Raw genomic sequence first — 14,311 nt, forward strand, 5'->3', positions numbered from 1 at the left:
GGGATCCACAAAAAGAAAGTTGTCTAGATGTATGTGTAGCTCCAGGTCCTGGCCCCTTTGAAGTAAAACTTCCGTTAACTTTAGTGGGACCAGGAGTTGGATCTTAAATAAGCAGCACAGGAAACAAGCCCCAACGTTCCAGTGTAACTAGAGAGAGGCAGGCTCTGATGCTTTCCAGGGATACCCAGGGTGGTGGGGCACTTCACCACCACCTACCTTAGTATGAGGAAGGCTTGTCTGTGCCTACTGTGGATCAGCTGCCTGATTCCACCAGCCTTTGGCAACACCAGCATTGCCTTCCAGGCTTCTGCGAGTCTTGCTCTGTCTGTTCAGGTAAGCAGTAGGCACATACCGACCTCCGAGTCCTCAGGGTGTCCTTCTGGAGTGCCCAGGACCTGATCCAATGAACACTCACAGATAGGGTGACCAGATAGCAAGTGTGAAAAATCGGGATGGGGGTGGGGTGGAGTAATAGGGGCCTATATAAGCCAAAACCCCCGAATATCAGTATTGTCCCTATAAAATCGGGACATCTGTTCACCCTACTCCCAGAGCTCTTAGGTTTTCGGCCCTCAAAGGAATAGTACACACCAGCTTAGCAGTATCAACTCAGGATCAGCACTCTGCTTAACACACTGCACTTAGATAATGCTTCTTGTTACTGAAGTTTAATCTAGAATAGAAGTGGAACACTGCGCAGATACAAAATTTGTATCCGCATCCAATCCGCTAAAATGATCTGCGGATATTAGTGGATTTGCAGGGCTTTAAATATAAAATTTGGATCCGGTCCAGCCGTGATCCACAAAAAATGGTTTGCAGATATGAAGTGGATATCTGTGGATTTGCAGGGCTCTAAATATAAAATGCTTAGAACAGAGACCATGTGTTTTCATTTACCAGTAAAGCTACATACTTGACTAGTGTAACTACTATTACTACTTCTAATTAATCATTAAAACTAAGAATTTTCTGGGTCAGAATCTGATCTCCATTACGGAGCTGATCAGGACTGTTCAAAGTATTCATAAATGATCTGGAAAAAGGGGTAAAGAACGAGTTGGCAAAATTTGCAGATGATAAAAAACTACTTAAGATAGTTAAGTCCAAAGCAGACTGCGAAGAGTTACAAAGGGATCTTACAAAACTGGGCAACAAATATTGATAAATGCAAAGGAATGCACACTGGAAAACATAACCCAAACTATACATATAAAATGAGGGGGTCCAAATTAGCTGTTACCACTCAAGAAAGAGATCTTGATGTCATTGTGGATAGTTCTCTGAAAACATCCACTCGAGCAACGGCAGTCAAAAGACCTAATAGAATGTTGGGAATCATTAGGAAAGGAATAGATAATAAGATAGAAAATATCATATTGCCTCTTTATAAATACCTGTTATGCCACATCTTGAATACTGAGTGCAGATTTGGTCACCCCACCTAAAAAAAAAAGATATATTGGAATTGGAAAAGGTACAGAAAAGGGCAACAGAAATGATAAGGGTTATGGAAAAGCTTCCATATGAAGAGAGACTAATTAGACTAGGACTTTTCAGCTTGGAAAAGAGACAACTAAGGGAGGGGGAATGTCATAGAGGTCTATAAAATCATGACTGGTGTGAAGAAAATGAAGAAGTGTTATTTACTCCTTCTCATAACACAAAAACTGGGGGTCATCAAATGAAATTAATAGGCAGCAGGTTTAAAATGAACAAAAGAAAGTATTTCTTCACACAACACACAGTAAACTGTGGAACTCCTTGCCAGAGGATGTTGTGAAGGCCAAGACTTTAACGGGGTTCAAAAAGGAGCTAGATAAGTACATGGAGGATAGGTCCATCAATGACTATTAACCAGGATGGATAGGGATGCAAAACCAGTAAATTGAGTTCAGTAGAGTTACTTTGTGTATAACTCAATTAAAAATGTTTGTCAATAGCACTAAACTACATTTTTCCCTCTGGAATACACTAAAATGATCATTATAAATGATGAACAAGAATAGAAACTTTTTTGACTTACACACTGATATGGAATGAACAAAGCAATATGGACGCCCTTGAAGGATTCCAAACTTCCCTTCTGTGCCACTAGATCCTTGCTCACTGATTATATGGACATTCCGTACTGTGACTCGTCATCTTTTTTTATCTACTGTCTTAAAACGTAAAACAGAGTTGATCTTAGAAGCAAAGAAAGGAGATCATGGTGCTGTATCACCTGCTGTTTCATATGATAATAAGGATAAGGAGTGGTTAGTACTTGTGCAGGAGACTGCCAAGGAAAAGTTGCAGGACTTGAACCATGATTCAGCAAAGCACTTAAATGCATGCGTAATTCCCATAGACTTCAATGGGACTTATGCAAGTGTTTAAAGTTAAAGCAGTGCGGGATGGTTTCACTGAGTCAGGGCCTTCGTGTAGGTATTCAATGAGAAAATTCTTCCCTCTGAACTGATTAGGAAGCGATGATCCAGCATGGTCATATGAAATGCTGTTCTGCTGGAGGTATGGTAACAGTAAGATATTAACCATCAGTGGTCATTAATCTAGCACTTTTCTCAAGAGAAGGCATATTAGCTCCAGAGGCCTGCCACAGGTCACAATCATGCAAACGGACGTGTCTGCTGGGAGGCCCATTAAATAATTTACCTACTTGTTTGTGGCACTGATAATTACAGTGTTCCTACCTATATCTCTGAGAGTCTCAGCTGGATTTTGGTATTCTTCATATTCTGTGCTAAACAGTTATAGTGAATTGTTATGGATTGGTACTATACAATACCAAAGTAATGACAGATGTTATTTAAAGGCTTAATAAAAAATGATCTAACCAATCAGAATGTTCAGAAATACAAATAGAATTCCTACTCTATCTAGATTCTTCTACTATTCCCAGCACTATTCTACCTGGACATATAACAAGAACATTACCACCATGAACTCTAAGTGATATGATTTGGTTGTTTTAAAAAAAAAAAAAAAAAATCAGCAATAAACCCAAACACTGAAAAACTCGGTGCAAAAGAAACTAACAAGACCCTAATTGTTCCAAAATAAACTGAATAAAGAATCAAGTTTCTTTTCTAGTGCACTAATGTTAGGATGGTAACAGTGTTTGTCAATTCCCCTACTGTCAAAATCCAAGTATACCGAAGTTTAATGCTCACTAATGAATGCAAATATACCCTCCTGTATATTTTTCTGTTTTTAATTGGAACCCTACTTAAGGTAAAGCAGGATCAGAAAGACAGTGAAAAATGTGATATATTTAATTCTCTTTAGAGAAGATTGAAAAATAATTGGATGTATTTTGATTTGTTCTATGAGGATTCACTAGAAAACTCTTCTTATACAGTCCTAAAACTTTTGAGAGTCATGAAAGTATTGCAAATTGACGGGTTGAGATACACTTGCCAGTCATAGCTTACTAAATAGAGCTGTGTTTTACCTTTGGTGACTAAGATCTGTTGCAGATGAGCTTTTACACAGAGGCACTATGGTGTGTGAGTCAGTGCTTAGCCATCTGATATTTCTGTCAACCCTTTGGGAAGAGTGATAGATCCTATCAATAACTGTGCATTTAACATATGTTGTTTTTGTTTTGTTTTTTGCGTTATCCCAAAAGACTTCATGAAAAAATAAAGCAAGAATGTAAAAAACAAAAACAAACAAACAAACAAACAAAAAAAAACCCAACACCTCTCCCCCCCCCCCAAAAAAAAAACCAAACAAAACAAAAAACAAAACAAAAAACAACAACCCCATCATTAATTTTGAGGATTAAAAAAGTATTGTAAATTAATAATGATGTTACAGGTTGAGGAATTTCCCATAAAACTGATCAGGTAATTAAAGTTGGAGCAGCTCTTGATAGTAAAATATTTGCAACAGATTCTTAGTTGGTGTAAATTAGCATAGGTCCATTGACTTCAATCACACTATGGTGATTTCACCAGCTAAAAACTCTCACCTTCTGTGCCTTCTTTGAGATCATGTTAATAATCCTTCATAATAATGCTTCCACCATGCCAGGTTGTATAATACCTTACTTGTAGAAAGAAAGAAAGAAAGAAAGAAAGGAAAATATAGGTTTTTAAATGTCATCCTAGGGGTGGGGGCAAGAACTCCTGAAGACAGCATTGCATGTGAAGACCCAGTCATGGATTCTTTGATTTCAATGATACAAGTCCCATTGACTTCATTGAGAACAGGCTTAAACTAAGTATCAGCTACTGCTTTATCAGGAGTGTAATAGCGATTTCAAATCAATTTGCAATCCCTTTCCTGGTCCTGTTGTACAGTAGTTCTCCAGCACCTGCAGGCCTGCCATATCTGGCAGCGTGGAGGATACCATGTGCAAAAAAGTTGAAATTTTGACCAGCTATAATTTGGAAACCCTGCCTCTGTTTTACCCCATAATTCTCTGCCAGGTTCCCGTCTAGCCTGGGGGATTTGAAATAAACTCAATCACACCCCCCAAATAGTGTATTTCTGACACTGCAGAGGGCTAGGAAGAAACTGAAAGATTGTTTGGCCCCAGGCATCTGACCTAGGCCAGAGTTCCAAAGATTAATAACTCTGTCTCATGACAGGGGTCAGAATTCTCTGACTTTAGTGGCTGCTATTACAGTCAGGGAGCAAGGAAGTGTGGGAGAGAGGCAAAGTGTCTCACTAAAGCTGGCACTTTTGATTGACCCAATTCACCTTGAATCCCTCTGGGCCTGTCACAATTTACAACCTGCTTGGTAATACCAATAAGTCTAAAATTGTCATCTGAACTATATCTGTGCTCTCACCTATGTTTATTTTTCATTGCTTAGAAGGAGACTTGCAGCTTAATTGGTGTCTCTCTCATTATTTATGTTGCCAAAAGCAAAGGATTTAAATATCAGGAAGGAAGGGTAAGAGGAATTTTATTTTTGAAGATAAATTAAAAAATCAGTGTGTTTTTGTAAACAAGATATACATGGCTAGGTAAAAAATCCTGGAACCTGTTAAGGATGATCTGAATAGGATAAAGTGGCCTTTGAAAGGCAATTAAAAAGACTTCTGTGAGCTGAAGTTTGCAGATGCTATGGCTGAACACTTTTGTGATTAATTCTCTTTTTAATTCCATTTATTGGGATTTATTTACCCATTTCACATATAACGTGTTTAGCTCATTTAACCTCAGGCTGAGATTATAAAAACATATTGCTGCTTTTTTTATTTGACATATGCTTCTTACTCTTATGATTAGACAATGGCCAGGAGCCTGAACTTTTCTTCAGATACTTTGTGCTTCTCAACTGGGCCTAGATCAGGAGTCCAGGGATTTCTGCAGCACACAGGGAATCTTGGGGGATATAGGCTGATTAGTGAATTTAGGTGCTCAGCTGGAAACACTTCATAGGGACCTGATTTTCAGAGGGCTTAGAGCACCCAAATCACTAGTCACTGTTCAAAGTCCTGGCCGTAGTGTGCTGCAGTAGCTCATAGGTCAACCCCCTTGTGATCTTCAGCTGCTCTGATGTGCTCCTAGGGCCTATGGCAGATCATGCAAATTGGGAGCAGCCTTCGGAATGGTCTAGTTTGTAGCTGGGGGACTGGTTTGGCCCAGAGCAGCCTCAGGATTGGAGTACAAGGAGCACCTTTGTGTCTCAGCACGGCCATCGTTGTGCCAAGGAGTTCGTGGCCACAGTGGAGGAAGGAAACAGTACAAAGTACTTTTGCTGTTTAATGATACTAGTGCTTCAAGGTTATTTACCTTTTTTGTAGCATATTCCCGGGTTTGTGTGGATAGTTTTGGGTTGTTTTTTTTGTTTTTTTTTTGATAAATCTGATTATATTTTTGAGTGTCTGTGTTGGATTTTTTTTTTTTTTTTAAATCAGTGGTACAAAGCCCTGGTGAATCGTACGATCCATTCCAAGGGAGATTTTGAGAAAGGTCATTTGAAATGTCTTCGGTCACTCTCTGGCTCTCTCAGTAATAATGGTGTTCTGTAACCCACACCTGATTCTCGAATGAAAAGCATTACTTTGTTTGTTCTCGAGCCCATTTAAGTGAAGTGACCTTGTCGTGTAACTACCAGTAGGCGTTAGTTAGCTAAGCTGCATGTTGAGTGAATGAAATAATCTGTGAGCCAGGAGGATTTAATCCTGAGAGTTTGATTTTTAACACACCAACTGTGAGATGATTTGCCTGAGGCTGTGTCTTCATTGGAAAAAAAAGACAGGGGAGAGGGGATGTGAGGGGTTGTGTATCAAGAAAAGCTATCCTGAGATAAAATCCTACAGGACACAAAGCACATGTATTTTTACCTCCGTCTAGCCAGTCAAGGTCAGCCCCAGGTAAGGGATATAGATTTGACCTTGACTAGTTACACTGAGCTAAAAACTACCTGTGGCTTGTCTCCACTACGATTTCACATCAAAATATATATTTTGAGTAAACACTACCTCCTTTTTGCAGTTAAGACACAGCCTGAAACTTAGTGGGACCTTGGTCCAGTTACTGGTTGTGTGTGCACTTTATTTCACTAACCCCTATGTGTGTAGATGACAGATGCTAACAAGTTTGGCACATGCAAGCTCTGTGCATTTCAGTGGAACCACCCTGATTTAACCTGGTATAAGTGAGAGGAGAATATTGTTGTTTCTTGGTTTACACCTCCTCCCCCAAACTGATTATCAGCTGGGCTGTAAAATCCCACCAAGAGACTGGTATTTTATCCCCTTCTAGAGGAATTGTTTGCACTGATGCATGGTATTCCTTGCCTGCTTCAAAGGCAGTAGGGTAGCGAACAAGTAACTGAAGGCAATTTGGCCCATAATATTTATGTTCTAGATGCTAAAAGGCTTTGGGAAGTTTTTCAGCTCTCCCCCGCCCCCACAGTGATGACCCTACTTCTCATCCCCCATCATGTGAACCAAACATCTTTCAACTGTGCATCAGCCTTTTGAAATTAATACAGCTAGGGAAGCTAGACCCTTGCCTCTAATTGTCTTCCATAAGCCAAAGCTCTCAAAATTCTCCTTCCCAGTTTCAATGATGATGAAAAAGAGGGAAAAATACCTTACAGTTAGTTTCCGATCTGACCAAAACATTTCAGCAAATGGCACTTCCCTTCTGTTCTAAAATTAAGCATGACACAGAACCTGTGGCAAGAGAGACTATTATTTTTTTGGCTTATTATCTAAATTGCATCCCATTTACACAAGATTCAGATGCATGCTGTAGCTGTAAATAATGTTAGTTGCTAGAAATAATATGACCTTTGAGACTTAGAAAACCCTCCTTCCATCTGTTTTCTGTTAGCAAGAATTTCAGTAGATTGCTGATGGAAGTAAATGAGTACATTTCCCAGGCATTATGCTGGGTGTCTTGGATAAGGATACCACCTTTTCAAAATATGTTCCATGCTAATATTTTCCATCTTGTGGATGAGATGGTTTGATGGTGAACTCAAGGTTTTATTTGGATTGAGATAGGCCAGTGCTTCAAAGTTGGGATCTGGGTCCAAAGATCTCTGAAACTTAAGGGTGGAATGGGAGCTGGTCTGCAGTTTTGGATCTATCTTATAGAGACTGGCTGGAGGGTTGCAGGTTAGATTGGCATCTGACCACTGTCAAAGTGGTGGGGGTTTACCTCCTGGGCCCACTCAAACGCTTTGCGATTGTTTTTGTCTTTTGCTCACTCTTGTCTGTTTTGGCTTGCTCTGATCACTGAGTCCAGTTTCCTTTAGCTGTCATCTGTTGTGTGCAACACTGATTGCACGCAGCGTGCATATTGTAGCAGGTAATGTGGTCTAGAGAATGTAATGTGGGACTGGGAGCGAAGTGTTCAGGCATTCTAATCTCACCTGTGTCACCCATTGACTTGCGAAGTGGCCTGGGGCAAGACACTAATGTTCTCTAGGTGATTTTAAAAAAGGGGAAGGACACCAGTGGGAAGAGACCCACAGTGGAGCATTCAGAGAGAAGTGGCTGTGCATGATATTTGCCCTGGTGCCCTACACAAAATAGCCGCACTGTCCAGGCCACAGCAAGGAAGTGTGGGGGGAAGTTAGGGGGAAGGCAGACCTAATGGCATGTTCCCCAGAATAGCCGGGGTGCCTCAGAATGATATTTGCTACCCCTTCTCCCACTGGAGTCAGTCTGCACCCAGCGAATAACCAGCAGCAGTACCTGGAGAGAGACCGAGACCTGCAACGTGAGAGCTCTGCCATTTGTGTGGCAGGGATATGCCTGACTGTGGAGTTAGTGTCCTGTGAAACCCTGTCCGTTTTCTGCTTGCCTTGAAACCTTACCCTGTCCATGCTGCTCCCCTGTCAGTCACAAGGTAGGAGAAGGCAGATGTATTAACAGAAACCCTAAATAAAAAGCCGAGAGCTTTCATGTTACTTTGTTACTGATCCAGCAAAGCAGTTAAGACCATACTTATCTTCAAGCATGTGGTTAATGGGACTACTCAAAAGCTTAAAGTTAAGATGCTTATGTCTCTTGCTGAACTGGGGCCTTACTTAACAATATGTTCACCTATCAGTGAAGTAACTTCCTTTGGTTCATAAAACGGAGCAGGAAAACTTACTTTCCATGTTTCAGGCCCTTTTTTTTTTTTTTAAACCACCACTCTGTAACAGGGTGTGCTAAGTCACAAGCTAATTCAGGACCCTGTCACTGTAATACCCACCAGAATATATTAATTGGGACCTAATTGGAAGACAGGGAGTTGACAGAGGGTGCCAATTAACTGAGTAGATCTACAGCTGAGGGGCTACTTGAGGGGGAAGCAACCACAGCGGCTGGGATTATATAAGCAGACAGGAAGGAAGTGCTGAGGGAGAGCAGGGAGCATGAAGGAAGGCAGAGGTAGGCATAGGGTTGCCAATTTTGGTTGGATGTATTCCTGGAGGTTTCATCACATAACATAATCTTTAATTAAAGATTAATCTTTAATTCCTGGAGACTGCAGGAAAATTCTGAAGTGTTGGCAAGCCTAGGTAGGCAGGACTGGCTGTTGGTAGTACTGTTCTCTTCACTAGAAGAAAGTGGGGAAGCTCAACGTGAAATGGTAATGCATGTGAATAACGGAGCAGGCTGTGGCCTGATGAAAGAATATAATAAAGCATGGTGGCTGTGAAGGAGACGGGGAGTGGTTGTGGTCTGTGATTAAGGCTCGAAAAGACTCTCTGGGGACTACTGTGTGACACACACACACACACAGAGCGATACATCTTGAAAAGCATGGTTTTTGGTGCACTCATGAAGCCTGGAGGACAGTGCAGCTACAGGTTGCATGAGTCACTCCAACAACTTACTGCTGTTCTCCTGGAAGAAAAGATTAAATTAACTTTAGAGGTCCTTAATGCCAGCAAACTACAGGAAAATGATAGATATCATCTTATCTCTAAAACGTATGCGCTGCTTACACTCCATCAAACATTGTTAATATAATGTAATGATGACCTTTAAAATGAAACACATGATGATGTTGCGATATCAGCATTATAACTGCAGAATGTTACACAAGAAGCTCAACCTAATAAACTGTGGAAGGAATAGAGAGTGAAAATAATTTGCTTGGTCTTGGTTGATTCTTTGCCAGAGGATGTTGTGAAGGCCAAGACTATAACAGGGTTCAAAAGGAAGTATATAAATTCCTGGAGAATAGTTATTTGCCAGGACAGCCAGGAATGCAAAACCATGCTCTGAAGTGTCCCTAGCCTCTGTTTGCTGGAAACTGGGAATGAGCAACAAGGGTTTAATCACTTGATTACTTTTTCTGTTCGTTCCCTCTGAAGCACCCGTATTGGCCACTGTGGGAAAACAGGATACAGGGCTAGATGGACCATTAGTCTGACCCAGTATGGCCGTTCTTATGTTCTTATTCTATTGGCTTGATAGGTATATCATTTTACCATATTGAGTCATGATTTTATGGTACATCTACTGGAAATAATAAAATATGTTCAAGAATTGATAAAATATAGACTAGCATTTTCAAAAGCACTCCAGTCTTATTTTCAAAAGAGACTTAGGAGCCTATGACTCTTTATCTTTCAATTAGTTGCTTCAAATTCACTCTAGTCATCAATGACTAAAGGTTATCATCTGATGATGGTTTGGTGGCTTCTGTAAAATGAATTGGTGGTCTCAGTCCAGTTTTCAGCAAGCAGTCATACTCCGTGCAAAACCCACCAAAACTACCACAGCAGGTGGAGGTAATTGGTATCTTTGATGGCAGTACCAATGGATAGGCTGAGACATGAAAGTGCATGGAAACGTCTGACATCAAGAAAAGCCTCCAAAGAGTAAGGCTGATCCAGTGAGCAGGCACTTCCCTTCCCACAAAAATTGGAGAGTGAAAAATGTTCCCATCCAGAATCAGAAAAAATCAAAACCTTGAAAATTATCATGAGCCAAAAATTTTTAGTTCAAGTGAATCCAATCATTCTGATAATTTTGAAATATTTTGTTTTGATTATGACCTTTTTTTAAAAAACAAACAAACACACACTTTTTAAATATTTAAATTTATTAAAATTTCAAAGCAAAAAAGTTGTTTTGACTAGAAAAAAACAAAAGTTTTTGTTGGAAAACTGTCCAAATGGGAGCTTTTGACCATTTCAAAATCTTACTTCAATAATTTTTTGAGTTGGGAGATTCATCAAAACTGACCCTCTCTTGCAAATAGTTTTGGTTTTGACAGATAGTCTTTTTCAGCTTAAAAAAAAACAAACCCCAAAACAAAAAAACAGTTCATTAAAAAATTTCCTACCTAATCTACTGAGATAACTTTCTAGCTGGCTATATTGACAGGGTAATATGGAGGAGATTGCTCTGCAGCTCTAGATCATGTTGTAGATGATCATGTCTCTGAATAAATAGGACTTTTGTCTCAGGGCTATCATTCTGATATCTTTCACACCAGTATATTAATTTGTGAAATATAAATAAATAATTAGTTCTTTGAAAAGCTCTCTGTGTTCCCACTTATTTTTCTTGTTTCTTTACAAATATGAAGGTTTGTAGTTTTCTGACGTACTGTTTTGCTCACACTTTTTCAATAAAGGATGAATCATGCACCTGGATTCTTAATACAGCTAGGCAAGTTTGTGGCATGTTTCAGTCAACCAGAACCTGCTTTTTTTTTTTCTTTTTTTTTTGGTCAAAAAAAAGTTTAAGCCAAACAGTCATGTCAATCTCAGTGGAAACAAAAGAAAAATCAATTGGAAATGTGGGAATGAAACTGGTCAATATCCAAATGAAAAGTTTATTTAATTTTTTTAGCTAGATTCACAAGGGGATGTAAGCATCATGCAGAAAACACAGGAGAAGGTGGTGATGCACTCCCTATAGCCCAGTGGTTAAGGCAGTCACTTGGAATGTGTGAGATCCAGGTTCAGATGCCTGCTCTGGAAACACATCCATGAGATTTAAGCATCTACTGAAAATTAAGCATGTGCCTAAGTGCTTTGCTGAACCAGCATCTTAGTGCTTAATTACCTGTTTAGTCTTGTGTTTATGCTCTGGCATATGCTTGAACTCAGGTCTTCCTCCTTTCCGGGTTAGTGCCCTCACCACCATACTATAGAGCAATGGTTCAGAACCTTTCCAGACTGTACCTCTTTCAGGACTCTGATTTGTCTTGCATACCCCCAAGTTTCACCTCACTTAAAAACTACTTGCTTATAAAATCAGACATTAAAATACAAAAGTGTCACGATTCTCTATTATTGAAAAATGGCCCACTTTCTCATTTTTTACCATCTAATTCTAAAATAAATCCATTGGAATATAAATATTGTACTTACATTTCAGTGTATCGTATATAGAGCAGTATAAACAAGTCAGTGTATGAAATTTTAGTTTGTATGGCTTCGCTAGCACTTTTTTTATGTAGCCTATGCAAATATTTAGATGAGATGATGTACCCCCTGGAAGACCTCGGCATGCCACCCAGAGTACGTCTACCACTGGTTGAGAATGACAGCTATGGAGGATTGTAGTTCTGGACTCTGAAGCTGTTCCACTTTATATAAAGTACTTGAATAATCATCTGTTTAGAAAGAGTAATGAGTGATAGAGTGAAAGAGTAATAGAGTAATGGCCTCATGGTTAGGTCAGTTAACTGGGAGTGAGAACATCCAGGTTCTAATCATTTGCTTTATATGATAGGCTGAGGGTGGTGATAACAGATTTATTGCTAGGATTCTCCAATCCTTCCTTCTCCCTTGTGGAGTAGGGATCAAGGGTTGCAGAGGCTATGGAAGCCTTTAGGGCAGTGGCTGTGTAACGATTCCAGTGCTAAAGTATTCATTGTGTGTGATTGGCTGCATTCCTGGTCAAGCCCTAGGTGTGCTTCCTAGCACCATGACAAGGTGGCTTAGCTGTTCAGTACATATTAGGCAGCAAGAAAAATTGAACTTTAGGAGCTAGATTGTAGTATCAGCTCAGTACTTGGGTGTACACATTTACAATCTATGGAGTCTCCCCCAATGTCATGGTGTGTGTTCAGAAAGCTAAAAGAGTTCAGTGGAGTTCATGAAAAAATAGTTTAACAAATCTCTCTTTGACCTTTAAAACCCTAGAATACTGTAAATGTGCTTATGTGACATGTGGAGAGAATTGAAATGAAATGTGCTCCACTGCCTCTGATGCAGGGCTTCTGGGGGATGCCTGTGGGCTATAATTGGGAGGAATGGAGAGAATATGTTTTTCCTGATTATCTTAAAAATTTAAAAAAAGTTTGTTTAGAACAACGTTGACCATTTCTGCTGTGTATTTATCTTTGCCTATGCCAGAGGGTAAATACAAGACTCAACAGGTAGTTAAGCACTGAGATGCTGGTTCTGCAAAGCGCTTAAGGACATGCTTGATTTTCAACAGATGCTTAAATCTCATTGATTTCAATGTGATTTACGCATGCGCTTAAAATTAAACACATGCTTCAGTGCTTTTAATCTGTGATTTTCCTTTGTCTGTTTCTCTGGGTGCTCTTTTATGGAAGTTGAGCCCATATGCCTGTGGGCACAGTTGAGCAGGACTTCCTAGTTGTAAGTAACAGTTTTTATTGTTGTACTCGTCATGTGACATATATCCAAAGCAGAGCTGATAATGCTAGATTCTGCTCTGTGCATGTTAAGAGTTAAAGGAACATGTGAAATGCCAGTATAATTTCCATGGTTTTCTCTGCATGCAAAGGGCTTCCTGGTAGTTCGTCAATCAGACGCTACTTTGGTGTTGCTAATTATTTATAACGTAATTAGAGATATTGAAAAAAGAAAAACAGCAGGTAAGTCAAAAGGATCTAAAGCTTTGTCTTCATCTTCTAGCTGAAAATATTTGCAAAATGTCCTTTCACTTCACACAGTGTGGAGGATCAAAGAAAGTTCATTTGTAAAATGTGTATCTTTTGTTGCAATGTTTCTAAGCTTCCACTGACTATTAATCACCTCTCTGGATTGTAGACTTTATTAAAATAAAAAAAACTGCTAAAACCATGGCACTTATTTACAATAAGTAGACCAGAAGTAATTGGGTGAAATTTATCTTTTGTGCAACTCTTTTGACTTCAGCAGAGTTATACTTAGGATGAATTTGGGCTGCTATTTTCCATTTTCCTTCCAAAAGTGCTATAATATGGAGTCAATGCATGAGATCATTCAACAACCACTATAGTTGATGGGAGCTGGAGGCACACAGTATGTTGCAGGATCTAACCCATTGCTCCAGCCAATGTCTACCATGAAGGTATTCTCTCCCCGTACTGCAACCCTACTCTACATGGAAAACACAAATGGAACGCCACCCACTCACTTTGAAATGGTTCCATTTTCCAGAGACCCCCTTTCAAATTAATAGCCCAATGGGAGCAGACCCCAAGGATTCAAGGATGAACTTCTTGTAGGCCATTAAGAAACCTTAAAGACCCTCCTCCGGGCAGAGTCTCTAAGACTTCAAAGGGGTGAATAGATTTGGGCTTGAGCTAGATACAATGTAGAAACAACAAAGTATGTTATAGTTGTCCACTAAGTGTGAACAGTGAATGACTTTCAGAGCAAACAGTCCTCGATCTGTCTGTAGGCTGAAATACGTTGAGAGAAATCATTTGATGAATAATTTCAAATAGACACATTTATTAATATCAAGGTCTGTGCATGGCTATTTGAAAAACAAAATGGGTCCAAATGAATGAAATACATAATTAGCTGCAAATAATCCATTTAGGACTTCCTTGTAGGCTAAGGAAGGACGGAAATAAAGACCGTAGTTGTAAAATATACTGCATGAAGTGCCATTGACTCCAGTGTTTTTTTGGATC

At 39.6% G+C, this 14,311-nt stretch overlaps 1 protein-coding gene across 18 annotated transcripts in view; it reads left to right on the top strand.

The window, feature by feature from the left end:
• CDH13 (cadherin 13) overlaps positions 1 to 14,311 on the top strand; it is a 689,068-nt gene that overhangs the window by 160,358 nt on the left and 514,399 nt on the right. The gene's annotated exons all lie outside the window — the stretch shown is intronic.

Source organism: Emydura macquarii, unplaced genomic scaffold (genome assembly GCF_026122565.2).
Source record: "Emydura macquarii macquarii isolate MOO-44397 ecotype Brisbane River unplaced genomic scaffold, CSIRO-AGI_Emac_v2 contig_561, whole genome shotgun sequence".
NCBI lineage: Eukaryota > Metazoa > Chordata > Testudines > Chelidae > Emydura > Emydura macquarii.